Raw genomic sequence first — 8,912 nt, forward strand, 5'->3', positions numbered from 1 at the left:
CCCAACCCTACTGTGATAGAACACCAACGAGGATGAATGTCTTTCGCGAGAAGAGAATGTGAAAATCCTCTCTCTACACTGATAACCTGATAGCGATAGAGAATGAACAGTATTAAGAACATTTCGATATTTGACATCTCAATTCTTGACACTCACTATGGCACGTGCATTTTCCTTTCGATTATATATTTTTGTGCCTATATTTCTTACACATCATGCATTTTAGTGCTACGCGTCCGGCGTTTCTCATTGTTTAGATATTTCGTGATGGACCGAGTTCCTTTCCAGGGGAAGAGCAATGGTTGTATTAGGTGTTTCAGTGGCAATGGTCAACTTTTCAGGAATGACAGAGAAAGCCAAAGGTATCAATTTCAGATAAGGCTCATGCTCCAGAAAGTCATGATTCTAAAACTATGAAGACAAATACGTAGTGCAGTTTCCGTTGTGGGATACAAAAATCTATGAAACGTTGTATGTAAGAAGTTATAAACAGCTCTTTTTTGTGATTAATTGTGTAGAATTCGGAAAATTGATCAAGACTGGGGATGGATACAGGTAGTTCACTTAATGATACATCACTGCATGACATCTAGTTTGGTCATGGGCGAATATGTGACACATGTCGAGATTGATGAGCGTTCACAGTCAAAAATCTTCGCTGTCTGTGACACTCTTCGAACCTACCAGTTTTGTTCGAAACTGTTACAAATAACTGTTTGCCACGATTTCAGCTGTGCGCAAAGGCTTCTGGACGCCATTTTAACAGATAATCAATTTTATAACTGCCGTCAACTTGCACTTTGTCTTAGTTGTGAAGATAAATAGTATTATTACAAGATTTTGTTCACCTGACTTTTATAAACTTCGCCAGCCAAGTATTACATTTGCATTTTAGTTTTAATCGCTTGCATTCTTTGATCAACGTAGTGAATTCCACACTAGGGTGGCCAGTGTCAATTTAGTATACCAGTCCTTTTCCGTGATGCTTAAACGAGTGTCAGTAGGGCGGAGATATCCGGCAAATTCTGTTGTATACGTTTTCGAATTTCTTCTTAGAAAACTTCATTCCAATTCACAAATTGTCGTCAAAACACGTTAATATTTATGTTTATTACTCTCAGTGTCCACCCACCCACCTTTCTAGTCGGTATAAGCAAGCATAGGATGTCATAATTTGGGACCATTGTCAGCTCTTCAGCATAGCGAGTAAATATCGTTTTGATGTTTCTGTAATTATTTGTCATTCCCACAAGTTAAATTAATTTCTCCCTTTTTTATTGTGTACACCAGTCTGAATAATAAAAAAAAACAATGGCTGATCAGAAGAGATCAGCTGCCGTGTTGTCTGTTTTCATTCTAGTTCGATGATTTAAGACTCCCATCGGAAGTTACAGAAAATTCTATTCCATTTTACCTAGCGAGTTTCGGAATTTGCACTCTTTTGTGTGGTGTTATTGATAATCTGAAGATAACTAGTGACATAAACACAAAGGAGTCGGAGGAAAAGAGATAAGCTCAACTTCGCTCATGACTACACCAGCAGAGACAAGTTACTTGGAGGTAATTTTAAGCTATGAGCACTCGCAGCAATGGATATCAATATGAGAGAATGAGAGAAGTCATGGAAGAGACAGAAAAAAGAAATTGGCAAATCAAAATATTATGAAGAAAGAGGAAAAGAAAGTGACGTAACTGATTGAGAAACGGAAAGAGCAAGAAGCATAAGTTAAAGGTAATGGGAAAATTTGTTGTAGCGTTTGAGAGCCTGAAATCTGTCCACGCACGTTAATGTTGAGTAACTCTTATTGGGAGACAGGGGAAAGTGCTTCTTCATAAAAGCTGCTGGGCACATAAATATGCACAGAACGCAGGTTAGCTTGCTCCAGAGATGGAGTATGCGCAATAATGTAGGTGACTTCCACCACAAACCCTATGTACCAACGTTCCGAGAGCGGACCAGTCACTCTTTGTTTATTTTATTTCATTTTATTTTATTTTATTTTTTTATTCCCTGCTCCAAGGAGGAGAGCTAGTAGTTGGAGATCCAGTCCATTGAAGATTGGTGGGCTTTTCCGTTGAAATGTCCCATCATTCTGGGCTTGGTGCACACAGAATGCCAGTCTGGGGATGTCTTTGCAGTGAACTTCCAGCTGCGGCTTTCTCCTCATGACCAAGGGAGACCTCCCGAAAACTTCTTAGAGACCGGTTGACTTGGAATATTTTCAGTTACTTCTTGGACAATGTTATCCAGATAAAAACTGGAATTTAGTGTATGTAATACGTCCCACTTCTGTTCGGACTGTGGCTATGACAAATAAAAATCATGGATTATGTTCACCATATCACCGTATTTCTTCAAAATAGTCTCGCCCTGAATCAATACGCAGCGGAAATCGTTGTAAAAGTATTCCGTAACAGTCGCTGTAGTCTTTTTTTGATATTGCATTTAGTACTGCAGTACAGTTTTTCTAGTTGTCCTTCACTGCCTCGTAGTGGTGTTCTCTAACTGCCAACTTCAATTTGGGGAAAAACCAGAAGTCGGCTGGGCCCAAATACGGAGGGAGATCCAGGACTGTGAGCCATCTGTTGGCGCTAAACTTGACCATGATATTTGCCTTTTCGGCTAGAGTGTCGTTGATGGGCTACCAGGAACCTATCTCTCGGCATTATGGTGACATTCGAGAAATGATTTCTTGAGAACAGTATCACTTTTGGGTGCCCGTGCCTGTCCTTTGCCGTCTTGGACCCTGCCGTGTTCTTCATTACCTAAATGAGCGTGCAGTACAATCAGCACACTGGCTTTTCTTTTGCCCATGTCCTTTGTAATGTACTTCTCGGTATTCCTGGCAGCTCCTCGACTGTCGTGCAAAAATACGTCTACCTGGTGCAATGATTTTGCTACATGCCGACTCAAGTATGTAGCTACTAACATGGTCTTTTCTTCTAATGGACTGATGACCATAGCCGTTAAGTTCCATAGTGCTCAGAGCCATTTTTCTTCTAATGTGTATTATTTACTGATGTGATAAGCACTTGATTCTAGGGCTCTTAATTTTTACATATGGACATACAGACCGTTGCCGATAAATGTAATGTGGAAGCAGCTTTCACTGAGTGAATAGTTAATGTGAAGTTGTCTGTCCTTCAGGAGAAGACGGGTTTAGATCTGTCTAAATCGCAGTCAAGCTTATTTGAAATCCACCACTTCGTGCAACTTGCTGGCTGTCCGGTATTCCTGCTTTTATACCTAACAGTGTTCAATTGCGTAACATTTGAGGTCTACTTACACAGTTAAGTAGATAAGCTTTTTGTAATTAATTGACATTACAAAATACATTGTTTCTAACACGTTCTCATTTTCTTACAGGTTTTGAATGTGTCGTATTCATTCTTCACTATTCTTCGTAATTTCAATGATGAATAGAAATACCTGACTTCAGTTTGCTTTGCTAATTCCGACCTTGTTTACCTACAATGATCAATAAAGTGGTACAGGAAATGCTTCATAATATTAGATTAAGTTAATCATTCCCTGTAGATTAACAGGCGTGCACTCAAACAAGCGCGCACACAAACGCACACGCACACACACACACACACACACACACACACACACACACACACACACACACACACACACCACATCACATCGAAATAAACGACATACTTTCTTAAAAATAAACACGTAAGGCCAAAATATAATCTTTAATATTATAAGGCCCAGGTGGAAAGGCTATCTAATAAATATTTGAAAATGTACAAACGGTAGCTTTCTATCCTGAAGTATGTATTTGAATTAGAGGTAAAGGAACAGTGCTTTACGACACAGGTGTAGTGATTGTCAAATGGATTACAAAAATAACGTTGACAGTACCAAAATTACTGATCAGCCCCGACGGCACCCGGTAGCAGTTCTAGGAAACTGTTCAGAGGAGGAGGCTTTCGTAGGAATGAATCTCGACAGGTTCCTTCACATAGTTCGTATGATGAAGCTCAGAGGGTAGGCGATTTATCCAAGGAGAAGTCATCAAGGAAGTTAAGCACAGTCTGGGATTGGCCAGAGATTAGCGAAGTACTGAAATACAATCTGCGAATGGTATTTGTCGCAGTGTCTTACTAAACATCCGAATATTCTGTGGAATGTTGTAGTCTAAGAAACGCACGTGCAGAATCTATCAATGACTGAGGTCGCACCTAAACATTCCCGATATGAGTTATTACCTGTAGCACAGACTGTTTCCCGCGGGGAAGAAGTTTCTGTGCTGTCTTTTGACTAACTCACACCTTCGCCTTATAGACTTACACTAGACTGATGCGATATTAGTCCACATTTCGGAAGAAGGAGGAATGAAACTTTGGTGTTTAACGTCTCGTGGAGTACAAATTATTCTGAGACAGGGCACAATCTAAGCTTATGCAGTGGTGAATACGGAACTCAGCCTTGTCATTATCAGTGCAATCAACCAGCTACAGGACTTAGGGAAACATTAAATCTAGATATGGGTGGTCGAAAAGGGATTTGAAACCAGTGCTCTAGAACTTGAATCCCGTGCCGTAACTGGAGTGCTACATGTACCTGTGACGAAGTGTTACTCAAGAGGAATGAAAGAAAACACGAGAAAACGAGCATAGCGTACCTTCACTATCAACGCTGCATTATTGTTTTATAGGAGCCAATAATCAGGACAGAGGTGTCACTAAATACAACACTTGTTACTTCTGTGAAGCTAAACTGAGTTATTCAGGCAGGAAAACTTGGTTTGGTGAACGTTTTTTACTAAGATAGTAGACTGATGCAAAAAAAACGGTTTCTGAACTTTTTATACAAGTGAGAAACGCGTCAAGGTAGCACATTTTGTCACTGGACGCGTCTTCAGATTTCTTAGCGAAATTGCAAAACCTGCACATATGTTGGCTGGCATTTTCAGTTTGCTTGTCATTGCAACTGTAGTGGAAAATTTAAAAGCAAGTTATTCAAGTGCGATGAGTAATTTAACCTCAAGAAAGGTTAGTATCTACACTCTGAATCATACTAACTACGTAGATAAAGGTACGTTAATCATTTTCCGTATTTAGGCAGTTGCTATATGTCAAGTATCTCCTGATATCTAAAATACGCGAAGCACTCTACGAGTTTTATGAATTGCTTATAAGGAAGAGAAAATGTCAATAAAGTAATGTAATTGTAAGCTTAATTACGTGTAAGACCTAGCATATGAGGTACATGATACAATCTTGTGTGCAGTTAGTTGGGGGAGAGAGAGCAAGATCCCGGAAAGAACGACCTTTATTTGTTCCGCTATTGCGTCAAAACCTTGAGTACTATTCACGATAATCAGCAGGTCATTTGTGTATTTTAAATTTTAATTTTATCGTAATTAATGAAACATATTCACATTTATCATTATACATATGTCAGCTTCGTGTCCCTCAAAAGATATGTTATCGTTTCTGACTTGTTACTAAATTCTCATGAAATGATGTGCTTGAATAGGAAAACGCCAGGAAACTACGTTAAAAACCAAAATAACTTAAATCCCTCAAGAGTCACGCGGAAGTAGATTTTGGAGGATTCGTCTTGGAGTGGACAGTCGGAGCACTGCCGTGTCAGCTGACTCCAGGCGAGGTCTCTGGCTGACCATCGTGTTGTTGCCGCCGCCAGTGGCGTCTGCGACGGCTGTCGGTAGACGTCGAGGCCCTCGAGAAATACGGACTCTACAACGAGCTTCTGATATCACACTCGCCTTACTTCGTGAAATATCGCCTCCACGCAAGGTACTCGCTAACGGTCTTAACTTTTTCATGCGCTGCCGAGAGCTTGCATGCATTTAAAGTCACAGTTATGAATTATTAAACTCGTATGAAATAGTTACCCAATCCCTGCCGGAGTCAGCTTCTGACACTCATTAAGACTATAGTGTCACATGCTGTAAGGTACACACTGTGGCCTGTCATTCTCGTGGCCTCTGTAGACAACCAGGGCTTTGACCTTGTGCCTAAATCTATCACTGAAAGTATAAAGACATGTGCAGTTAACTAGATTATGGCTGTCAGTATCGATCACCTGTCTGTCTTTCATGGCCCCACACCTTACCACTGCACACCATGAACAAAAGCTCTTGAAATACACAGCTCTACATATTTGAATATGTGGCCTCGTAACACATTAATTATACAGTACTGGAGATGTGCACACATTCAAAACATAGCTGTACTGTCACTGTTGGAACTGAAGACTACAGTTAACTATGTAACAGCATAAACTTGTTAACATTTAAATGACAAACATAGGACATAAAATATACACAATATAAAACAAGCTATTAGATTAAATTTACTTGGGGAAAAAGAAGTAAAGCTAAATGTACACTAGAGCACTTGAACCAGGATACATGACACCCACCAGTCTGCGAGCAGCAAACTAGTTGCTAGAGGTCACAAGTGTACACTAAGCAGACAGAATGAAACAATTGTTAAATCGAATTGCTGTTACACAAGTGCGAAACAGCAGACTAAGGAATTCACAACAAACGAAAACGAAACTCATGGTAAAAATACGTCACAACAGACCATAAAATACTTCTAAAAACAATCTACTATGGCAATTATATAGTTAACATCTGCATAGAACGACGGCAGTTCTGAGTTGTGAAGTTGTTACAACAGAATTGAATGATTAATTAATTTTATCATTTTCGAATGTTTGGTCTATCTACAACAACTGTCTATTAACGTTTGTGGCCCTACAAATGCCATTTTTACTTTTTATTTGCCCAATAGTTTTATTTTTAGATGATCTACTGTAACTTGAAAAGTAAAAATAGTCAAAGAATAAACATGCAATATATGTGACAGTTTCTCCACTTGTTCCATTAATTGAATTGTAATACTCCCGTTTTTCTTGTATCCTCGACAGCATATCCCAAATTTTAATATTTCAGTTCTGCCCTCACACTTCCACGACCTCCACACACAACTCTGTCCTCCCACTGCTACAACTCACACTAAGGCGGCATCCATTCAGCTAGGTGCCTCTACCTGCGGTCTCGTGATCACGTGAGCGGCACGTAGGGTTTTCCAGCAAAGAAAAAAAGGTGTGCTTTTCACGTAATCGGTAGAGAAGAGAACTTTAATAACCAAAAACTACATCTAAGAGGGCCTGATTTCAGTGCAAAATTTAAATATTCATTTGCATATTAAGAATTGTACTCATCAACATATTAATAAAATATGCGGTAATATCTGTGTTTACTTGTGTTACAGGTTATCTATTATTCAAATACTTTGCTTGATCAACATGATATGCTTACCAATAGCTGAGAGAGAGAGACTAATTTGAACGAGGGGTCATGGCTATGCGAAACATAACTAGCTGTAGGCCCATGTATCTGACTACAGAGGAATACAGCATATAATTGCAATTTAAATAAATCATCGACGCCAAAAATTACAGCATATGTAATATGATCAATAGGACCAGTAAGAAACATAAGTAAAATACCTGTGGATAGCGCATTTTACACAAAGACCAAGTAGCTATCCCACCCACATATATACAGCTGCATGACAAAGTGGAAAACCGGTATTCGTTCAGTACCAAAACCTACGCCAGAACAGTGTCCCTTCAGGCAGACTGTTGTCACTCTAACTGAAATTCTTGCTAAAACTTCCGACTATCGCTCACAAGACAAACTTGGGACTCCAAGAGAGACGGCGTGAGCAGCGACACGGAGTAATGCAGAATCCAGCCTACAGTGCAGCCTGGTGAAAATATGATGCTTCGGAAAAAAAATTACAGAAGAGTTGTGAGTATAGCAAATAGCTGACTTTTTCATAACATCTTCTCTTGTCTTAAACCAACTGTACGGAACGTTTTCTGTCTTTACATTATGGATGACATTCCAGCAGTATGTTGTAAGCCCACACACAGAAAAACATGTTTCATGTAAATAGTAATCTAAGGTCTAGGCAAACAAACAAAACTCAAATCAGTTTCAAGTATCCTCTTTCTAAGATAAGAAACGTAGGCATGAAGTGTTACAACGTAAGGCCTACAAAGAAGATGAGGGGAGGAATCTGCTTCTGTCAGCTCTTGTAACCCTAAATAATAAGAAAAAGAATTGTATAAAAAAAACACTTTTATCTCGGAAGGTGACAAACTGGAGCCACTTGCACCTCTCAATGCTTCTAACATAAATCAATATTACATACAAATAGCAGATAATAACTATTTACACTCTACCGAAATCTTTTGCTTACAAACAGAGACGGAAGGCACTTGTAATTTCTGCTGCATGCATTTTTTCAGTCTTAAACTCATACGCAGGCACACACACACACACTCACATACAAACACACACACAGACACACAACAACAAGAAGGAAACTGGATGGTTTTCTGTGAGAAATCGGAAAAAAGGTGTGCGATGGGCAGTTGAGAGACTTGTTCATGAATACAGGTAGGTCACCGGAAGAGATCATGCTGGGCTGAAACTCCAAAGCAGCGTCCAACCGAAAGCAGGGTGGCAGATACGACGGTGCTCGTGACGGAGGGGTTGTTGCCCTCATTCGACGATCTGCAAAGGCAGTGCTCGCCTGTCGATCAGGAGAAAATCATCATCCCCACTCCAACCAGTGGAAGCCAGTTTCCACAAATCTGTCCTCCCAGCCAACTGACGCCAGTACTCGCGTGAGCTAGTGCGCCACTCACTGTAGATTAGTTGTTCCACCGTCGTTCGAAGATGTGTTGCAGTTCTACCAGGTTACGTCGTAGTAGCATAGTTTTATGGTAGACCAGTGGTGTGTTGTCCCGACAGCAGCCAGTTTTTGTGGCGCTACTCTTTGTGTATAGATGAATCTAGCTACACATACCAGGTATTTCTGGAGCACCATATGCAATTGTTTGTTTATGG

Source organism: Schistocerca serialis, chromosome 8 (genome assembly GCF_023864345.2).
Source record: "Schistocerca serialis cubense isolate TAMUIC-IGC-003099 chromosome 8, iqSchSeri2.2, whole genome shotgun sequence".
NCBI classification, from domain to species: Eukaryota; Metazoa; Arthropoda; class Insecta; order Orthoptera; family Acrididae; genus Schistocerca; species Schistocerca serialis.